The 22,094-nt window shown below is 41.5% G+C and overlaps 1 long non-coding RNA gene across 1 annotated transcript; it reads left to right on the forward strand.

Annotated features, from left to right (window-relative positions):
* The first annotated feature begins 7,910 nt into the window (after positions 1–7,910).
* On the forward strand, positions 7,911–22,005 carry LOC146577214 (uncharacterized). Its single transcript, XR_014891635.1, has 3 exons — positions 7,911–7,967; positions 15,145–15,250; positions 21,889–22,005. It is a non-coding gene; the product is annotated as an uncharacterized LOC146577214 (long non-coding RNA).
* The last annotated feature ends 89 nt before the right edge of the window (positions 22,006–22,094 follow it).

Below are 22,094 nucleotides of genomic sequence, written 5' to 3' on the forward strand. Positions count from 1 at the left end.
AAGAATTAGCTCTGATTACAAGATTTCAATCTATCGTAACTCTAATTTGTATTTACTTCAGTTTGTTCATCTTGGAGCTGTGTGCAGCTGAGGACAGTCTTATTATTACCAGGTGAGGATATGTAACAGCCACAGTCTGTAGAGATGATGTCACCATGGAGTGGTGATGTCACTGGAGCTGCCAATATGTGCTCCAGCCAAAGCTACACCAGAGGGTTGTGCTGTGTAACAGGTTGGTGCAGGTGGTGTTATCTACATTTGAACATTAGGCAACAGTCTCATGAAGACACTTTCTATTGTTCACTAAAGACCAACAATAACAGAGACAAAGGGAGAGCAGCAGAACTAGTGCTAACAATTAGCACTGCTAGCCTGCCCACCAACACCAGCTAATGTTCTAAAAACGATGATCAATGATTTTGCTGTAACGGCTCCAGCTGTCTGTGTCAGGGACACGTTGGAGATGAAGTGAGTGATCCAGTGACAAAGGTTTGGAAAGCTGCAGTCAGCTGAGACTAAAGGAGTCACCTGACCGAGAGACCAAATGTTTCACTGAGAACGTCCAGATGAACAGAATCAACCTTTGGGATAATCTGTTCCACACATCCATGTTTCACTTACTGCATTATATTTCCTCATTGCTGTGCACACAGGCCTGTGGCTTATAACCAACTCCAAGTTCAGACTCAGAGGCTGCTGAAGCTGTTTTCTGGAACAGAGACGTGTTGGATATAAAAGCAACTCTTCTTTATGTGTCAGCACTGAGGAAAGGAGCAGCTTCGTTTCTAAGTGTATGAAGGACTGTAGCAGTGTGTGTGTGAGCTTTATTTCACAGACAGAACCATGTCAAAAACACAACTTCAGGTAAAAACAATACAAAATCAAAGAGTCTGATCAGAAGGATTAAACAGAGGAGTGTGGGACTGTTTTTAACAGACAGCAGGTTAAGCCAGGCTGGAGGAGTAAACTGAGCCTCGGTGTGAGCAGCAGTGTGTTTGACAGGAAGCTGAGATAAACAGTCTGGAGCCCATTTAGTGCTTCATATGAAAGTGTGAGGATTTGAAAGCAAATCTAAAATCAAGCAGGAGTCAGTGTGAGAATGATTTGTGCTTTTCCTCAGTCAGATGCTGGGAGTTTCAGTTCATCCATGTTCAGCGTGCTGTGCTTTGTGTAACAGGAGAATATGACAGTATAAATCAAGTCTTCATGTCACTGAAAGCCTCCACAGTCTGCTATGGAGGTGCATCAGTTTGGATTTACAAGAAGAACATTTCTTAAACCTGCCACAAGATGGCGCTCCAACAGAAGGGATGTCCACAGTGTAACACAGACACACACATACTGTGTGAATGTGTGAGTGAATGGGCTTTCAACACAAGGCTTCTGCTGCTACCTTTAATGACATAATTAGCTAACAAGAACAAACTGTTAATTACCACCAAAGAACGGCTCCAGATTTTAGCTGCTGACCATTTTGTGAAACGTTGATTACATCAGCTTATTGTTGATTTTTCAACCTTAATATCAGCTGCTTTAAAGGAGCCTGGTTCTCTGGCAGTAACACTTTTCTTCACTAGATGCAGTGCAGGCACAGTCTGTGTTTCTAAACTACACACTAATGTTCATTGTTGTGCAGCTAAATCCTCCCTCTGGATGGGAAGAATCCCTGTCAGGCTTCAAACACCTGGCTTGGTGTTCTGGAGCTAATGTGTCACCTGTGAGGACTCTGAGATGAACACACAGCAGACACTTCAGTTCTCCGTCTGTGTGTCCTCAGTTTCCCAGCATGCCTTGGCTGTGGTGGTGGAGGTGAATGAGGGGGAACATGCTGCTCTGTCAGCACTCAGGTTTCATACCTGGTGATCTCAGAGGACAAAGCGGCGTTACAGCAGCGCACGTTGATGAGACCTGATGCTCTGAACAGTTCAGACTTCAGCCTCACTCTGAGAAAACAAACGACTGACTGTCAGCAGCAACTACACCTGCTCCATCAGTGACGGAGAGAAGAACTGAGACTGAGAGACATACAGCTGCAGGTCAAAGGTCAGAAACGCCCGCTCTTTGTACGGGTCAGGAGTTAGTACTGCAGAGGTCAGAGGTCAGCTTGCTGACAAACCATTTGAAACAGTTTGGAGCTAAAAGCACAACAGCAGAGGAAAGAAGAGACACTGCAGAGATGATGCAAAATATTGTGTTTTGTTCTCAGCTGTCAAAAAGTGTAACACACGTGTTCCAGCACAGCCTTTGTGTACTTTCACTTCTCCATACTGTCCATTGGAAATCCTGTTTGTTACTTTTTGATTTCAGTCCATGTGTCCAAAGCAAACTTCTGTCCCACACTTTCTCTGCTGACTCTTCACCGATGCTCAGATGATCTCAGATGATTTCACCAGAACTCATCAAAATTCGGGCTCCACAGAAACCCAGACATCACTAAACAAGCGTAACAAGCAAAGTGAAAACTGGTCGTTCAGCTTTATTGACCAAAGATAAGCTCACATGTCACCTCATGACACAGACACTTATTTCCACAGCATGCACGAGGACTGACAATAAGTGTCTATAAAGCCACTTCTATCTGCCACACCTGTGCTTCTGTCATGGTTGCTCTCCTCTCACTCTGTCATTTATCCACAGTCTGCCTCCCTCTGCTCCGTCAGCTGACGTCCTCTCTACACCACCTGCTGTGTTTTATCCTGCAAAAACACATTTAAGAAGCGTTGCACCGAGTAACGGGAGGAACTGCTATAAAATCCATTTAAAGGAGGTGGTGCTGAGTGCTGTGACTGGGGTCCCACCACTGACATCACGGGTGGAGGACATGTTGGAAAACTGCTACAAAGTGCTGTGCAGCCAGCAGAGCTTACAGTCTGTCCTGTGTGTCATACAGGCTCTCACACTTAGTGTTTCTGTGACACATTGAAGAGAAGTTTGTGTTGTTCACAGTTGTGCTTGTACTGAGTGACAGCTGACATGACCTAACAGGAATAATGTGTCTGTGCTGAATGAGAAGTAACACACAATGAAGTCTTGATGCATCTCAATCATCCAGGAAAGTGAGTCTGTTGCTTCTGTTCATCTGGACGCAGCGTTTTGTGGGAGAAACGTGTCGTCATCATCAGGTGACGTCTTCAGTCTCAGCTGCAGGTTTCAGTCTTACAAACAGGACATTTGCATAAAGACTGAAAGCAGCTGCAGGAACGATGGGCTGGGAGCTCCGTTCCTTCATCTTAATTATGCAGATTCTCAGGACCATTGATCAACAACCACTGATCCATGTCCATGAGTCCCATTCACAGAGATGTGGGAATGGCTGCAGTCACAGCATGTAAGATGGAAATAAATGAGAAGTATTTAGCTGAAGTGGATTTGATTTATGTTACTTCTTTTTTAACTTGTAGTTCTACATTGGAAGATTATTGTGATATTGAAATATAAAAATACATTTATATTCTATTATTTTCTCAAAATAAGCGTCACACTCGTGGAAGCCGGTGTAGCCGCCGAAACGCCTGCATTTATGGAGACTTTCAGCCCCAGGTAGGCCAGTTATGGATCTTGGATCCACATTATGTCAGCAGCTGTTCTCCACCGTGAACTGTGTTCAAACAAACACGCTCACGCCTCACAGACGACAGCTTACAGTCCTGTAGAGATAAAGTGACTTCGTACAGCCCCGACCTGCAGACGCTGTGCGCAGAGGTTCAGGAGCAGAAGTCCCGTTGTAAACATATCACGGCAGACCCGACGATGTTTGCATGAACGCGCTTTTTTTAAAAGTCAGGTCGAGGCTCCAAAAGCCCAAAGGCGATATAACAGTTTGTGTTTGCTACATGGATCATTGTAGTTCAGCTTTCCTTTGTTATATTTCTTTAAGAGCTCAAAATGTCTTCATTACATAAATCAAATGTAATTTTCTCTGTAGCACTTCATGGATTTCATAAGCAACACACTGTAGTTGTTCACACAAAGCATAAAGGTAAAAACAATATACACAGTGTTATCTTCATTTTAGATGTCACAAAGTATTTGCGGCTCCCAGTGTTTTCCCGAACCCTGACCCTTTGCGTGGAAACCGGGTCCAAAAGGCTCTTTGGGTGTTAAAGGTTGCTGACCCCTGCACTAGGCCCAACTGACACATATATTTGATTCCAAATACAAAAAATAATGTGTAACCTGCTGGAAGAATGTAGGAGGTTGAGACAGGATCTCAACACTTGGTGTCTGCAACAAAAGACAACAATATGTGGGCCGATCGTGGCTCAAGAGTTGGCAGCTCGTCTTGTAATCGGAAGGTTGCCGGTTCGAGCCCCGGCTTGGACAGTCTCGGTCGTTGTGTCCTTGGGCAAAAAAGCACTTTGGGGTCCTTAGGGACGAGTAAAGCGCTCTACAAATACAGGCCATGTAATGGCAGAAACGTTCTCTAGTGTAAATCCTGACTAGTTCATTAACTACAGATCAGTTTCAGTGAACATTATTCACAGAGGGATCTGAGTTCCTTATACCAGACTCTACAGAAACTGTAACACTGTGCAGCTCTGCGACTCAACAATATGACAACAATGTAACACACACTAGAATCATCAAATAAAGCCCCACTAGAACTAGAACTAACTAACTAGCACTGGACACTTGCATATTAGAGATTTCTACCACCATAGGAGGCGAGATATCATCCTTGAACCAGAGCATCCAGCCCTCAATTTCGGACATAAAAAGCGACGTGGCCAGGCATGATAACACTTTGACTGAACTGCAGGACTGTGCCTCGAACCACTCTGACACCATCGCCACTCTCCAGGCCACTGTGGAGCATTTGTCTGCGGAGGTAAAGAAGTTAGATGAGAGATGTGGAGCTCTTGAGGCACTCCAGGAGGAATCATTTAAGAACTGCAGGAATACCAGAAGGCACAGAGGGACCCAAGATGACTGAGTTGGTTCACACCTGTTGGCGGAGGCGCTATCTCTCAAGGAGAAGCCACTCATCGATCGAGCACAGAGTGAATCGCCAGCGTCCCAAACAAAGTCATCTTCCTCGGCCCATCATCTTGAGATTGCACTACTACCACATTGGTGAGGAAATTCTGCTGAAAGCTGCAGAGAACAAGAACCTGATGTATAAGGGTTTTTAAAATAAACATCCTCCCAGATTTCCCTCCTCTGTTGGAAACGCAGAGCCGCATTTGCAAATATGAGAGGAAGACTACGTGGGATGACCGGCGTCAGGTACAGACTGCTATACCCTGCAAAGCTGTTAGTGACCCATGGTGATGTGAGGAAAAGCTTTACCCATCCCAAAGAGACCGTAGACTACGCGGAGAAGCACCTCTCCCACCCACCTTCAAATGTATTAAAAGCAAGGATATATCTATATGTCTAACGCTGACACAGCACTGTGTTTCTTCTTTTCCCTTTATATTCCATGTAAAGGTGAATATGGAGCGTTTATGGAGCTCGTTTATTGACCAGCTGTCAGTTAGAAGGTAAGAGTTACTAGGTTAACAGAGGTTAGCAGTAACAGTACGGGGAAGTATATTGTGTTGTTCTTTTGTTGGTTTTTATTTTATCGTACTTTACTTTGTTATTTTGATTTTACCTGTTGTGAGTGCTTCCCGTAATTCTCCTTTTTCTTGCGCCGCTGCGGCCAGAGTTCACAACATTACATATTTTTGTATCTATAAACAGGAAGCTGACACTCTCCAGACTTTATCAAAGGTGTGAGCGTCACAGCAGAGGCCTTTGTGTCAACGTAGCTGAAGACAAAACACAGAAACACATGAAGGAGATTTTCCTGGCCTGGATTTTATACAAATATTCTGCAGTACATCAAAAATGAAAGAAAACCATTAGTCAACATATGAACATCACCTCTGAAGTTACAGAGCTTTGATTGGAGACACAGCTGAGCGTTTTGCATTTTGCATAATTAATTACATAATTAATTATGTAACCATAATTAAATGGTTACATCATCTTTAAAGTCCCCAGAGATCAGGAAAAGGGCCTGAGGGTGCTGTGTTTGGAGTCTGCTGGTTACAGTGTGCAGGACCTCACAGGCTGCTGCAGCGTTAGCAGAGGGCGGGACATACACAGCTATCATAATCACGTGTGTAAACTCTCGTGGTAGATAGTACGGTCTCATGCTAACCGCTAGCAGCTCAATGTCCTTACAGCATAGCGTCTCTTTGATAGAGAAATGCCCAGAGTTACACCATCTATCGTTCACAAACACAGCCAGACCCCCTCCTCCCTTCTTACCACTCTCCGCTGTTCTGTCATAAGAGGCTCAGCAGCTAAAGCAGCACACCTGGGTCTCCCAGCCTATTAAAAGCAGCCCTTTGCTTCACCTGCTTCACTAAACATTATTATTTTAAGCAGAGTGGTGTGATTTATGTAGGCATTGCTGTGTGACAGGATGACTTTTCTTGCACACCCACCAAATGAGGGCGCACATGCTTCCACGCCCACTGGTGACTGCACACATCCTTTCAAGGAAGCATTTCATTCATCCCTAACAAATGGAACAAAACACTGTGCAGCGTGTTCAGGTTTGAACGTGGCCCTGGCCTCTCTCTGCATCCACCTGGCACATGCAACACACATCCACTCCCTGCTGAACTGCTTGTATTTGATGTGTTGAAGTTTTGGTAAAGTTTGAATAAATTCCACTTTATTTATAGGAACATTTCATCTGTGGACTCCTGCTTCCCCTCTCCTTGAGCCAGTTTGCGACGGGAACATGACATAAGAAAAGTAATTTATCCCTTTTTGATTCTGTGTATCTGGCGCTCATCCAGTGAGTTCACACTTGGCAGAAACAGACTGAATTTGTCTGGAGAACTTTGGCTTCAGCCAAGTTAGATAAACACACTGTGTCTCTGTCAAAACAGCAGTGTAGTTGTGGCACCCCTGTGAGGGAATGACCACATGAATATTATTTTGTGTAAAACACTCATGTAACGGGACATTTTTCATTGCTATATGTATTTATTTTCAGTTTCTTTAAGAGGATAGAAAATCCATGTAACAGGGATTCATTTTATGTTAGAAAGCAGTGAGGGCGGAACTTTGGTGCTTGCTCCGGGGTTTCGGGGTGCAGTAAGTGGAGCCCACCTTCCGCTGCTTCCTCAGACACGTTCTGGAGGAAAGCAGAGACGCATCGTGTCTTCCTTACTCTGCTCTTCACCTGCTTTTACAGGTCGGTACACGGTGCTCGCACCGAAAATGTTGTTTATTGTCACCATGGTTACCCACGTTAATGTGAATGGGAGAGTTAAGGCGGTCCGCCAAAGTTATTTATATGTAAACACGGGAGAAAACCAGAGGAGTGTCCCGCGCGACCGCACCGCGAGCCCGCTCGTTAGGTGGAGCGCTCGTGAAGCAGAGTCAGTGCGCTCCTATGCTCTGTGCAAACGTGTTGTAATGCTCCAATCAAATCAGTTCTGTGAGATGTGAATGTTAATAGTTCTGTTAAAGTGACTGAGTAGATTAGCTAGTGTAACACAAGCACTCTGAGCAACTCTGTGTAGCTAACAGAGGCATTCATGGGTTGATTCAACAAGCTGTGTTTCATGATGCACTAAATAGTGATTTTGCCAGTAAATTACTGGAGGGAACAAATGTAATGTATTTACCAATGCTGTTATTGAATAGAACTGTTTAGCCAGTAAGACACTGCAGAAGACAATGTGATGTGTTTATTGATATGATAAAAGGATGTAGCTGTTATGGAAAGAAGTGTGAACTTGAGAAACTGAACCAGTTAAAAAGAGTATATTTCACTGATGTTGTGAAATAAGTAAATGTAATTGATGTGAATGAGGAACCAGCTGAACAGTATATTGAAAGCTCATGTTTAGTGTTTTATAGCATTTATTTGTGTGAAATAAATCAGACTCAGACACGTTCTGGAGGAAAGCAGAGACGCATCGTGTCTTCCTTACTCTGCTCTTCACCTGCTTTTACAGGTAACATATTTGTCATCGAGGTCTTCATCCTTGGGACCCGTAACATAGTAACTTCTTCATTGTTATACTTCTATAGTTTTCCCATTTTGTGAGCTGTGGATGTGGAAAGTGTCTCAGTGACACATCCACATGAAAACGGCGTTACCTTCGTTCATTTGCACGTCAAATGAACGAGCTGTTTGGACTTTAACGTCACAGCTGATGCTTCGATACTCGAACTCAAGAGTTCAGCTTCCACTCAGAGGTACAAGTACACACAGCAAAGATAAACGTGTACACAAGGTGGAACCCACAAGTGCACAGCTCCAACCAGAGATGGGAAGTAATCCGATTACTTTTTTCAAGAAACGAGTAAAGTGAGGGATTACTATTGCAAAAAAGGTAATTAGATTACTGTTACTTTGCCGTAAGCACGCTGCGTTACTGCGTTACTAAAACCGCAGCTGTGTGCAGATGAACAATGGATAATCTATCGAGTGTGGAGAGAGTGTGAGCGTGCAGCGTTTAAAGCGTGGAAGCACTGACCTTACTTTGAGTTTGACTCTGTAAAAAGTGACAAAAACATTAGCATCCGCTGTTCACTGCGTGGGAAGACAACATGCTCACTCACTATGTGTTAATGGGCATGCTTATTTATAACTTTGATAAAATGTCATAAAAATAATTCCATGCCAGCTCACCATTGGTGATCAGGTAGTTTCTGTTCCAGTTCCAGTCCCATAAATCATGAAGCTTGCTGCCAGAAAAGCTTCAAATCTCCTTTGAAAGCTGTTTGTGGTCTTGATTGTGGGAGCTTCAGTTGTCTGACTCCAGCTGCCACACAGTGCTCACTGATATCATTTGCAAAAACCCCAGTGTGACAATATTTATCAGTGAAGCAGAAATCAGGAAGTGACGACTTTTCTTTGAACATTTGCTAAGGCTAAGCTGTGCTTTCTACCACAGTTGGGAATTTCCTGGTTTACAACAAATTATTGTGTCAACACCGCATAAGATTTCAAACTACAGGAAAATCACTGGAGTTATAAGAGGCAGACAACGACACACACACCACATGCATGCTGTTGCTATTTATTGTGGATTAACCTGTCAAGGGCAAGAACAAAATAATTCTGCCTCAAATACAGGAAATCATAGCTTTCCTGTATTTCCTCCATTGTTGGCATGCTGGTTAGTGCTGTTGCTCCACAGTAAGAAGGTCCTGGGCTAAATTATCCATGAATGTAAACGGCTGTGTTTTTCTATCTGATAGACTGGTGAGCTGTCCAGGGTGTACCCTGCCTGGTAACCTATCACTTCAGGGTTATTTCCCAGCCCTGCTGCAACCAGGATAGAGATAGGAGGATGGTAGTTGTTGTAGACCCATTCAATTTCAATTGAAGGATTAAAATGTTCCAGGAGCTCAACTTACTCCATCTGAACATGTTTCAATCGTGTTTTATGAACACAACATGCAGGTTTACTGAATATGAAAAGGTTGTGTTGATTTAACTCAGTTGTTTAAGTTTCTGCCAAAGCAAAACCTTTGTGTGCAACCAGTGTCCACTATTGAATCAAGTAAATCCAACATGTTTTTGTCAGTGCAAAAGGAGTTACGGTGCCTGTATTCCTGCACAATATTGTCCCGGGAGGGAGGAAAACTTTCTGGTGAAGTTTTGGTTGATTTTTGGGTTTTGCTTGACACTAGGTTGATTTTATCAGTGAGGTTTGGATTGTTTTCTTTCTCTAAGAGAGAGAAAGATGGTTTTATGCTTGGACATGTTTGCAATGGGCCCCAGTATTTGTTACTTTATTAGTATTTTATTGGTTGCGTTTGTTTGTGCTTTTGTTACAGTGCACTGAGATAAGAACATCTGAGAGGTGTGATCCACCGGTGGTGATATTTTGGTATTTTGTGAGTTCCCGATTTAACAAATCAGCTCTTTAATCCAGACCTGAGAGATTGAACTTTAAAGCGCTATAAAATATTCTTACTGGAAATAGTGGCAAAGTGTTTTTCTCCATGATTATAATGGGCTTGGGAGAAATTCACTTATATGTGACATTGATCACATGAGAAGTCCTGAGCCTAAAAGGATTGCAGCGAGTCAATCCAGTCCAAAAACAAGGAGCTGTTTTCCTTTAAAATGATGACGTCATCTTGCTGGTGATGGAGGCTCGAATAGGCTGCGCGTGAGACTCCATTATCAGCAATATCTGGTATGAATGTGTGTGGATGTATGCATGTGACTGGACTGTGACGGACTGACGACTAAAAGTTTAACTGACTTGATACTGAGAGAAAAACGGTGCCGACTTTAGGATTAGTGAATGTCCACAACAATTCACCCAGCCTGTAGAAGAAGGGTGGAGGTTTTGTCTTGCTTTGTTTGTGCAGGAGCAGAAGGATGACAGAGACTAAAGGGGGAGGCTGTAGCTTCACATGAGTGTGAGCTGCAGACTGAACCCTTTGGTTGCTAATGTTGAGTCACTGATGTTTGCATTAAGAAAATTGTGTTTTATTAGCTGTGTTTTAATTAAGGTATCACATTATATTGTTGGGAATGTTAAATGCTAAAGTGAAGAAAAGCTTTGATTTCACTCATGACTGAACATGTTATTATTAACCATAGCAGGCCACTGTAAAGAGTCAATTAACTGTTATAGAGGAAAAAAAGGCCAAAAACTCTGTGAATACCTATGAATAACAGGGAATGATAGACTTGTCACATTCAAAATAGAGATATGTAATAACAAACACGGGTCCGTGTCATTTAGGTTCTCCATTGAAATAGTCAATCATTTAGAAAAGTAGAATATATATATATATATGTCTCAACGCTGTTTCTCAATAATATTAAAAACCTAAAAACTATTGTTGTGGAAGATAGAAGTCACTGTGACAGCCCTCTGACTGTGGAGGACGTTTGTAATCCTATTTCTGCACTTAAGGCCAACAAATCTCCCGGCACAGATGGTTTAACTGCAGAGTTTTATGAATCATTTTCTAATCTCCTGGCTCCGTTCTTACTGCAGCTTTTCATAGGAAGTGTAGAGAATAACATCCTCCCTCCTACTCTTACTCAGGGTCTCATAACACTTATTCCAAAGCCAAACAAAGACTTACTTCTTATTGATAATTGGAGACCCATCTGTCTGCTCAATGATGACTATGAGATTATGGCTTTAGTACTTGCTAACAGAATGAAAGAGTTCTTGGACACAATTATCGATGAGACACAATCAGGCTTTATGAGAAACAGACACCTTTCTAAGAACATGAGACTGGTTTTAGATCTACTTGATTACTCTGATTTGGTATCTGACTATAGCTTCATTCTCTTCCTGGATTTTTAAAAGGCTTTTGATACAATTGAACATCAATTTATTTTCCACTCTTTGGAAAAATTTGGCATTTTTCTGTAAAGCTATCAAAACCTTGTACACGAATGGCAATAGCTCAATTAAAATGATTAAGACTCCACCCCGAGATTTGACCTGTTATACAAGGAATCAGCACAGCTGATAAGGAGCTCATCATCAGCCAGCTAGCTGATGACACCACACTCTTCTTGAAGAATGCAAATCTAATCCGTCCAGCCCTTAGAGTTATTAGTGATTTCTCTGAGGCATCTGCTTTATGTCGAAATCTAAAAAAATGTGAATTACTAGCAATTAAAGGCTGCACTGCAAATGCTCTCTGTAACATTTCTGTTAAACAAGAAGTCACATATCCAGGACTGTTAATATCCAAAGACCAAAAGTCAAGATGCTCGTCAAACTTGTCAAACAGTGTTGGGGAATTCTCAATGGTGCTTGGTGCCATACCCTCAGGGACTTTAATGTTATATAAAAACACTGACAGCTCAATATCTGCCTCAGTCACTCTCCCTGATCCAGCTGAGTCAGCAGTGGGAAAAATCTGCTTTTCACAGGAACTTGGTAACAGCAATAAGAGAATACGTAGTTTATTCCAAGAAGATATCATGTCTCTCCCATATATAGAATATCTTACTGGAACCGACATGTTCCAGATATCACCTGGAAGACAGTCTGGATGATCCCATAAATATCTAATTGTGAACAAGGTGAAGGAAATCTCCTATAAAATTCTTCATAAATGTTACCCAGCCAGTCACTATATGGTAACATTTAAAAGAGACATAAATACTAATTGAACTTTCTGTGGGGATCATCCAGAAACTGTGGCACATCTCTTTTGGTTCCTCTACACAGAGATCCTGGAAGAATTTAGCAGTTTTGTTATTGTCCATATTTTAAGGGAGTTTTCTTTACGATGGAAAATGTTTTATTCTTTTTCTTTAAGTTCCCCAGGAAGAATGATAAATGTTTTTTTATAAAATATTTGTTAATACTTTTAGCTATTTTATATCCATAAAGGTAAGTTTATTAATAAAACACCATATTTCTGCCGTTTTATAAGGATATGAATTGTACATACAATCAATTTCAGACTCAACCAACAAAAAGCCTCTCAGAACAATATTTATATTGTAACAGTTGCTATTGTAATGCAGTGTATCACCACATGGCGGCGCCTCCTGTCTCACGACTGGTGTCACCCCCTTTTTGTTCTTCTTCGCACTCCTCCTGTAATGGATGCTCCCGTGTGTACGCGGACTAGTGTGCTCTTTAGTAATGTGTGGTAGAGGTAGCACTTTTATTTTTGATATTGTAAATAAATGAGTACTTTTTGGAAAGTCAGAAGCTGTTGCTCATTCGCTATCCACCTGCACACCTCCGCGGCTGGCTTCATCTCCACTGCACGTTACAATATGTTGATTTTTTTCGCCTACTAATTTTTTTTACTCCTGGTTCTGTATGTTCATGTTCTGTTCTTTTGTAAACTTCATCTGTTTGTATGTTGTATACTCATTGTGTTTCAATAAAGTTCGATTTAAAAAAGGTACGTTCTAAACGAAGCTTCAGACGTCACTGATCACGTGACTCTGGCCAAACGAATCAAGCCTCGACACGGTGCTTCTGAAGCAGCGCGTTGATCTTTCTGACACACGCACCGGAGCGTCAGCTTCAAGCGGACCATCACTACGTCTCACATCTAAAGGTGTCAAGGTAACTTTGAACTGAGTTCAGTCAATCTGGAGTTTTTCCAAGTTTTCTGTTGCTCTCTGTGAGAGAAGAGCGTTAAAGGCGGGGCTCTCCAGAGTCCAGCAAAACAGGAAACCACAGCTGGGTGTGTGTAAGTGTGCAAACCAATAGAATGCATCGTGGTGGGGGGGGGGCATCACGGGCAAGAAAAAAATAAAATAATCGGTCGTACCCATGCTTCCCCGACGTCATGCCAGCGCATATTGGGAAATTCGTAGGCACCGATCGGTTTTCTATCAGCCATTTGCTGGGAGTAAGGGCGCCCTCCGTTTGCGAGGTGCGCCTGCTGCTGGCGGCACAGGGAGGAGAGGGCGGGGCGGCGGGGAGTCTCTGGCTGGCTGGAGCGGCATCTAATAACCAACTCGCAAAACAAAATAAAAACAACAAACAGATATTATGATACAGACTTATAATCTGCACCCATGTTTTTTCTAAATTCTATAAAGTGAGCGCGAGAGCCCTCGGTGCGCCTGCGCGCTGCTGAAGTCAAAGTAAACTTTATTGTCATCTCCGCTACAGACAGTCCAGCATATAGAGAGACGAGACGACGAGGCTGCAGTTACAGCGGTGCAAGTAAACAAACAATAAATATAAGAAGAGTAAGAAAATAAATCTACACTTTAGGACTCGGGGTAAAGGATCAATAACAATTTAAATTTATAATTTACAGTTTGATGATTTAAAGTCTCACACAACCCGTCAAAAGGGGCGGGGCCGGCTGCTTCCAAGTAGAGCACATTTCATTTATAATGATGTAAATCCAAGCCCATCATGGATTCACGATCTGAATCCTGGGTTGTGTGAAATCCCAGAAATCAACCTTAGACAAAGTGAATCTGTGAACTAAGGTGTAGGTCTGTTAGGTTAATTGTGCTGATCCTCGGGTTGGGGGATTTGTGTTTGTACTGGAGCGCAAAATTCAAACCAATGGAAGATGGACAACAAAAGTTCAAAGCCATCAGGTGCTCAGGTTAGAAAAAAGAGAAAAGATGCAGGTAAGCAGACGTGTGATTGGATAATGGCAGGTCATCCTGAACCAATCAGACTAAACTCCAAACAATACATTATGTTACAGATTTTAATATTAATTAGTCATTGTTACTTGTTGATTTGTCCTTTTCTCATTGTGTGACGAATTATGACGACTGTTTGGTAGCTGTTATTGTCTCTCTCTCTCTCTTCATGTGTGTTTCTCTGGTGAAACAATAGTTTTGTGTTAATGTTAGGGCTGCACGATTTTGCATAAAATGAGAATCACGATTTTTTGGCTTAGAATTGAGATCATGATTCTCTCATAACAATAAATAAACATAAAACAACAAATGTCTCACGTTTTGTTGTTGCAGCAAAATGTTGTCCTGCTTGAAATTCCGTCTCCACCGTTGCTCGACGCTGCGTGTACAGAGCAGGTAGTGCAACAATAGAAAAATAGTTGCGGGACGGCACTGTGTAGCGTTTGTCTAGGGTGTTGATCGTTTTCCTAAATCCCTCGCTTTGCACAGTGTTGATGGAGCCATATCTTTGGTCAGGTGATAAGTGATAGCCTCCGTGATGTCTTTGTGCCTGCGGGAGTTCGACGTGTATAGGGCAGCGCTGTATAAGGTTCCCGTTATTGATGTTTGGGTGGTTGACCGGGACGGATTTTCTCCTGTCACTTTCTCGTCATCCCTGACGTGCTCTCCGTGGTTTTTTCCCTGCTAATTTTAGCATCACACGGCACAGCTGCTGTATCACGTGGTATAAGGCTCCGCCCTTGTCATTTGTTGAGCAGGAAGAGTGAGCGCTTGTTTTCATGCAGAGTACGTCCCGGATCAAAATGCGGTACATTTGATCCCTGTTGTCTTTGCTTGATGATTGGTTTGAGTCTTGACAATCCACATTGCTGGCGTTGCATCTTTCAATGCCAGCAATGGCAGGTATCAGTGCTCAAACCTTTTGTGTTTGTTTCCAACAAGTTGCCCACCTCGGGAAACAAAAATGTGTTCTTTTACTTGTCAGATGAACATATGAGACACTTTGACTCTTCAGTGCAGTGTGGAGCCTAACAAAGATCTGTTTTGTGTCCCAGCTGATCAGCAGGAGGAGGAGAGTCTGACGGAGAAGCAGAGGAACATTTTCAGCTACTTGGACTCAGCTCAGCCACTACAGAGGAAACAATGAGCTCAACACAGAAGGTGACAGACAGAGCAGGACCATATAACCAAAGATATTTATCACCATATACATCTGAACATTTGCCATAACGATGTAGCTGACGATAGAATTGACACCAGACAAAATACTTTACAGCTGCACAACTTTATTAAAAACCCATCAATGTATTTTCACTGAAACAAGCAGCTGTTGTTTATGTGCATTAAAGTTATATAAAAATGTAACAGTGCAAATGCAAATTCCTCGCTGACAGTTTAACCAAAAGGCGTTTCCAGTGGAAACTGGCCGACACATCCTGAGCATAACCATGTATAATATCCACTAAACTTCAGAAGAGGTTATACAGTCGTGGCCAAAAGGTTTGAGAATTGCATAAATATTGGAACCTGGAGAAGTTGCTGCTTAAGTTTTTATAATAGCATTTTGCCTGCACTCCAGAATGTTATGAGGAGTGATCAGATGAACTGCATCGTCCTTCTTTGCCATGAAAACGAACTTAATCCCCAAAAAGCCTTACCGCTGCATTTCATTGCTGTCATCAAAGGAGCTGCTGAGACCATTTCAGTGATCGTCTTCTTAACTCAGGTGAGAATGTTGGCGAGCACGAGGCTGGAGATCATCATGGCTGTATCCCGATTCAGGTTCTGCAGCTTTAAAGTCCTCAAGGGCCGCGTACTCAAAGACCGCTAAGGCCGAAGTGCGAGGCTCGTAGGCTCGTGAAATGGGACGTCTAGCCTCCGTCGCGCTGCCCAGGTTGCCTAGCAACCATGATACTAACAGCTGGAAACGTTTCATACAGCTTTGTTTGACAGAAATGAAGGAGAACATATTTAGTTCATTTGTTTCTACATGAGCTCTGTGTGATTTGATGAGTATCTGAGGCTGAGACCACAGGACTGTGAAACATGATTGTTGGGCTTCATTTCTGTGCTGAACAGTCGTTTAAGATTAGCTGTAAATAACAATTAGCTGATGTTGTTCATGAGACTAAAGTCATCTCACTGTGGTAATGTAAATATAATATGGCCAATATTATAGTTATTATATTAATCACTTCACTCACAGAAAAGTATCTGTGACAGTGTGTATATAGATGTATCATATATAAGGGACAAATATTGTTCATTTAATATGTTGGTACTAAATGTGGCTCAATGCTTACATATATGTGTAAAAAGCAAATGTAGGAGCTGTGATAACTGTGTCTGATAGAATGAAGAGTAGACTGATATATGAAATATTCCTTTATTGGGTGAGAAAATCAGACCATGTCATAACTGCTGTAAGTCACACAGAATAGATATCAGAGCCTTAAACAGGCTGACTTCTGCTAAATGGGTCAAACTGGGCAGAAAGTCTACAAACACATAACATCCTTATAGAATATGATGTAACACTATAGATCAACTTAGCTCAGAATATATAAAGCATATAAACAGTTACAGCAATGTGATGCAACAAACACAGCAGCTACTGATCCAAAATACTCAAACCTTCATAGAACTGAAACCAACATTTATTTTTAGCTCCATTCTGCTGCTGATACAGACTTTAGGTTTCTGAACATTAAACTTGTTGCTGCCTTTCATAGTGTGTAACTTGAAGGCCCTGAGTACTTTCTCCCACACTGAAAACACTGGGATGATCACATTATTTGAACATTACCTAATAAGACTGATTCAGGACCAGAGATGGGCAGTAACGCGTTACTTGTAACCCAAGTAAGGGATTACTATTGCAAAAACGGTAATTAGATTACCGTTACTTTCCCGTAGGAACGCTGCGTTACTAAAACCGTGATTTCTTTGCGAGAATGTCTCACGACAGTGACGTAAGCGAGTGCGCCGTTAGTGACAACAGCTGTGTGGAGATCAACATTGGATCATATATCGATTGTGGGAGAGAGTATGAGCGTGCAGCGTTTAAAGCGTGGAAGTACTGACCTTACTTTGAGTTTGATTCCATAAGAAGTGACAAAAACATTAGCGTCCATCGTGCGTGGGAAGAAAACTTCTTTTTACAGCGGAAAAAAACCCCTAAACTTCCAAGCAAGCACCGAGTAGCTACGACGTAATGGGAAACTCACAGAGAAACTCGCGGATTCTTCCACTGACCGCGGCACACCTGCACCAGGGTAAACCTCCGCCTACCCAACTCCTGCTTTACAGGTGAAAATAGAGCAACAGGACCGCTGAGTCTTTGACTTTATTTATGTTCTGCTGTGTTTTACTTGCATCTATTTGAAAGACTGAGTGTAAACACAAAAAATATTTTATTTTATGTGCTGGAATGTGCAGAAAATAGGTTTCAATGTTAAACTAATTTCTTCCAGTCAGAGAATGTTGCATATAATTAAATTTTTGCTTGATGCATAAAGTTTAGATTAAAACTAATAAAACAAGTTTAAAAAAAGAGACTTTTCCATTTGATTACATTTTATATGATGGATTATGTAGAATCGTGTTTTTAAAAAGTAACTAAGTAACTAAGTAATTAATTACTTTTGAAAAAAAGTAATCAGTAAAGTAACGGGATTACTTTTTTGGGAAGTAATCAGTAATTAGTTACTGATTACTTTTTTCAAGTAACTTGACCAACACTGATTCAGGACAGACAGTTATGTTAAACTTTCCTAGCAGTCCTTCACAAACAGGGAACAGTCTGTCTATTCTCTCCATCTGTCAGCTGCTGCTGGCTCTCCCTCCTCCTCTTCCTCACACACTGCTGAGTTTGTCCTGGTGGATCATCAGGGCTGCAAAGCCTCACAGATGATGTGCAGCAGTGGCTCCCTCAGTCTGTCCTCACTCTGGACACTTGCAGTCGTCACACATGGAAATCAAATGTGTGATAAGCTGCAGGATTCAAACACAAGTGTAACTTATAAACACATGTTCATACTTTTATTCCACAATCAGAGAGAAAGAAACAGAGAGAGTGCAGGACAGACAGACAGGTGACAGTCTCAGGTGTACACACTGCTACACAACAGCACCAGAGAAGCAGGATTTAGTGTTTGTGTTATTACGAGTGTAAACAAGAAGAGTTCCAGATGGTGCAGTGGACACATGTGTGACTGCTGTGATTAAAGCATCTTTCTTTCAGCTTAACGAGTGAACCGTCAGCTCGTTCAAACACACGTTAAAGTGCGTTTGGCTCGACACCACCGAACAGAGGCAGCAATATAACACAGCTAACATTAACAGTGCAGTGAATCCTGCTTGTGCCGTGATGTTCAGGGCTGCAAACCGAGCAGCATCACTGACTTTCAGCTTGTTGTGTTTGTGGATATATGACTGACTTTAATTATCCACAAAATCATCACATTCTCTGTCAGATTAAGGTCGACTATTGAACGGCGTATATTTTAAAGGCTTTAAAACCAAGTTAACGCTGAAAGTACAAACATCACTAATGTCACATAACTCTGCTGACAAGGCATAGCTATGGCTATGAAATGCTCTTTGTGTATCACTTCTTCATTATGAAAGATGTCATTAATGCACTAGTAATGTCTCATCTGGAGTATTGTTCAATCATTTGGTCAGCAGCTAATAAGACAGATCTTAACAGACTTCAGTTAGTCCAGAATAAGGCGTCCAGATTAGTGTGAAGATGTTCATACTATACTAATATTGATCAAATGCATAATAACCTTTCTTGGCTTCCTGTACAGGCTAAAATATTCTATGGCTTACTTGTAGTTCTAAAGAAAGCAATTCTGTTAAACACACCACATTTATTCTGCTCAGCTGCAGTATCCAGATGAAATACATCATCATATTACACAGTTTTCAACAAACTGCAATTTAGTAAATGCTCGAGTTAAAAGTAACGTTTTGTAAAACTGTTACATTTAGAGCAACTTTTAAGTGGAATAAGTTGCCTTAAAAAATTAGAGAATTATTAAAAACTTCAATGAACACTTAAAAGCCGATTTACAGAGCTTTTAGTTGTTGTAAATATTGTAAGACATGATTTGTTTTTGAAATTTGTGTAATGTGCCTCAATGTTATTGATATTCATCATCAACATCATCAACTTTATTTATAAAGCACTTTAAAACAACCACAGCTGACACAAAGTGCTGTACATTGGAACTGTAAAATAAAATTACATGAGCCATAAATAAAACACAAATAAAAGAAGAGTGAAATCATTAATTAAATAACTACTTCAATTAAAAGAGAAACTAAGTCTCACTGAGGTTAAAAGCCAAGGAATAAAAGTGGGTTTTAAGACGTGATTTAAAAGTGGACAGTGAAGGGGCCTCTCTAACATGCATGGGCAAATCATTCCATAACTTTGGAGCCACAATAGAGAAGGCCCCGCCCCCTCTGAGCTTCCTCCTGGATCTCGGTACCTCCAGGAGCAGCTGGTCAGCTGACCTGAGAGACCCACAGGGTGTGTGGAGATGAAGAAGCTCAGAGAGGTAAGGCGGGGCAAGACTGTGAAGGCATTTAAAAACAAACATAAGAATTTTAAAATGAACTCTAAAAGACACAGGCAGCCAGTGCAGAGAGGCTAGCACGGGGGTTATATGCTCTCTTTTTTAAGTTCCTGTTAGGAGTCGTGCAGCCGCATTTTGAACCAGCTGCAGACGTGAGAGCAATGACTGACTGACCCCCACATAAAGTGAGTTACAGTAGTCCAGGCGGGAAGAAATAAAAGCATGGATCACTGTTTCAAGGTGCTGCCTCGAAAGAAAAGATTTTACTCTTGCCAGTCGCCTTAAATGATAAAAACTGGACTTCACCACTGCTCTGATTTGGTTGTCCAATTTAAAATCACTGTCCAACTTAAAACCAAGGTCAGTAACAACAGATTTAAAGTAGACTTCCAGGGATCCTAAAACAATAGAGGAGGACTCACAGGGACCACTGGGTCCAAACACCAACAGCTCTGTTTTCTTTTCATTAAAATTTAAAAAGTTTAGAGCCAAACAAGCTTTAATGTCATCTAGACATGTCAAGGGAGGTTTTATGGAGATGCCATCCTTGTGTTTTAGTGGCAAATAAAGTTGGCAGTCATCGGCATAACAATGAAATGAGATCCCATGCCTTCTAAGGATAGAACCCAGAGGCAATGGATACAGTGAAAAGAGCAGTGGCCCTAAAATTGAGCCCTGTGGGACGCCGCATGACAGAGGAGCAGAAGACGATTCGTAACCGAGAAGGCTGACAGAGAAATATTATTATTATTGATTGCTTATTATTGATTGCTTATATTTGAACAATTGTGAAACCTCACTGTGGATGTAAGAGTGAAATTATGTGGGTATCTTGAATCCACTTTATTGTGTAATATTTTATGTGAGTATTTGACAGAAGACGAGCAACATCTGTTGTGGAAGCTAACAGGGTTCCTTTAGAATAAACAAACATAGGATTTATTATCACTGAATAATTCTGTATAAATCTATACAAATTATAGAAATATGTAATAGGAAACAACAAAATAATCTAAATTATAAAACAGTGTGTGTGTGTGTGTGTGTGTGTGTGTGTGTGTGTGTGTGTGTGTGTGCATGATTTTAGTGTTTGAACAGTCATGAATTATCTTTAACCCTTTAGAGCCGATCGGAGCGGGAACGCTCTGTTATGCGTAACTATTTTTAAATCCCGGTAGCACTGCAACCATGTAAGCTAGCGCAAAAATTTTTTTTGCATATGAAACCGGAGTTGTACTTAAATCTGATGCCATCAGCTTGTCCTAGGTCACGGTTTCCTTCCACATAAAGCTTTGCAAAAACTGCATAAAAAGCGCTTGCAGGAACAAAAACATAATATTCCAGAAACACGCTTTACCGATAAGATCAGCTGTTCAAAACACTTCCTACGTTGGAATAGACGTCAGCGCGAACTTTTGCATTTCCGCCATTACCTGCCCGAAACCGGAAGTGACGTCATTTTCGCGGTAATGTAGTCTTTTTTGCGATCAGGGCCTCAGGGCCTATACTGCTCTTTTTAAAAGTTATCTTTGACTTTATGACTTTCTGTGTCGTTTCTGGGATGCTTAGGACTCATATTGCACTGCTGGAAATAGTTTATTTTGATGCATATGCTGCTTTTTTGCAAATTTGCAGTATAATATTTATTTTCGTTTTTCCTGCAGTGTATAAAAATTGGTGTATTTCAAAAATAAAACTATGAAGACACTCAAAATAAATTTCCTGTGGTGGGAAACTATTTTGTGCAACTTTTTTGTATTTACAGTTTTGAGGGATAAGCCTCTTAAATTTCTCTAACTACAAATATGTTAAAAAATCAAAAACGATTTTCAATTTTTTTGTAGTTTATTGCACTTTTTTGCAATTTATGTAATTACTATGCACTTAATGAATACATATTATTAAAATCTGGGCTATAATGGTTGTATTGATGTATAGCAACTTGAAATGCTCCCAAAAATGGCTCCACAGCATGTAAAAATATAATATAAGCTCTGGCGGACTTGGTTCTATGGTAGGTCTTAAAGGGTTAACAGCAGGTTGGATGTAATGTGTTAGAACTACCAGCAGGTGGGGATAAGAGACCTTTAAGGTGTTTGGTGCCACGCTCCACCTTCAGGTTTAAAACTAGTGTTAATGGAGTTTGAAGGTTGAGTTTGTTCCACGACTGCATTTCACTCACTGCCTCTGTTTGTATCTCTGTCACTGCAGGACCAACATGGAGCCAGAAGTCAGCGCTCTCAGGAGGCCGACAAACCTCACAGAAGAAAGGGAGAGAAAAAACACACCTGTGACGAGTGTGGGAAGGGTTTTACTGTGAGGGCTTCACTAAAACAGCATCAGGTCATCCACACTGGAGAGAGACCGTTCAGCTGTGACTTGTGTGGAAAGTCTTTTTCCAGGAAGGGTTCCCTAAC

Source organism: Mchenga conophoros, linkage group LG3 (genome assembly GCF_057382185.1).
Source record: "Mchenga conophoros isolate Kocher_MC1m ecotype Shallow Benthic linkage group LG3, M_conophoros_male_GT1.1, whole genome shotgun sequence".
In the NCBI taxonomy this organism is placed as follows: Eukaryota; Metazoa; Chordata; class Actinopteri; order Cichliformes; family Cichlidae; genus Mchenga; species Mchenga conophoros.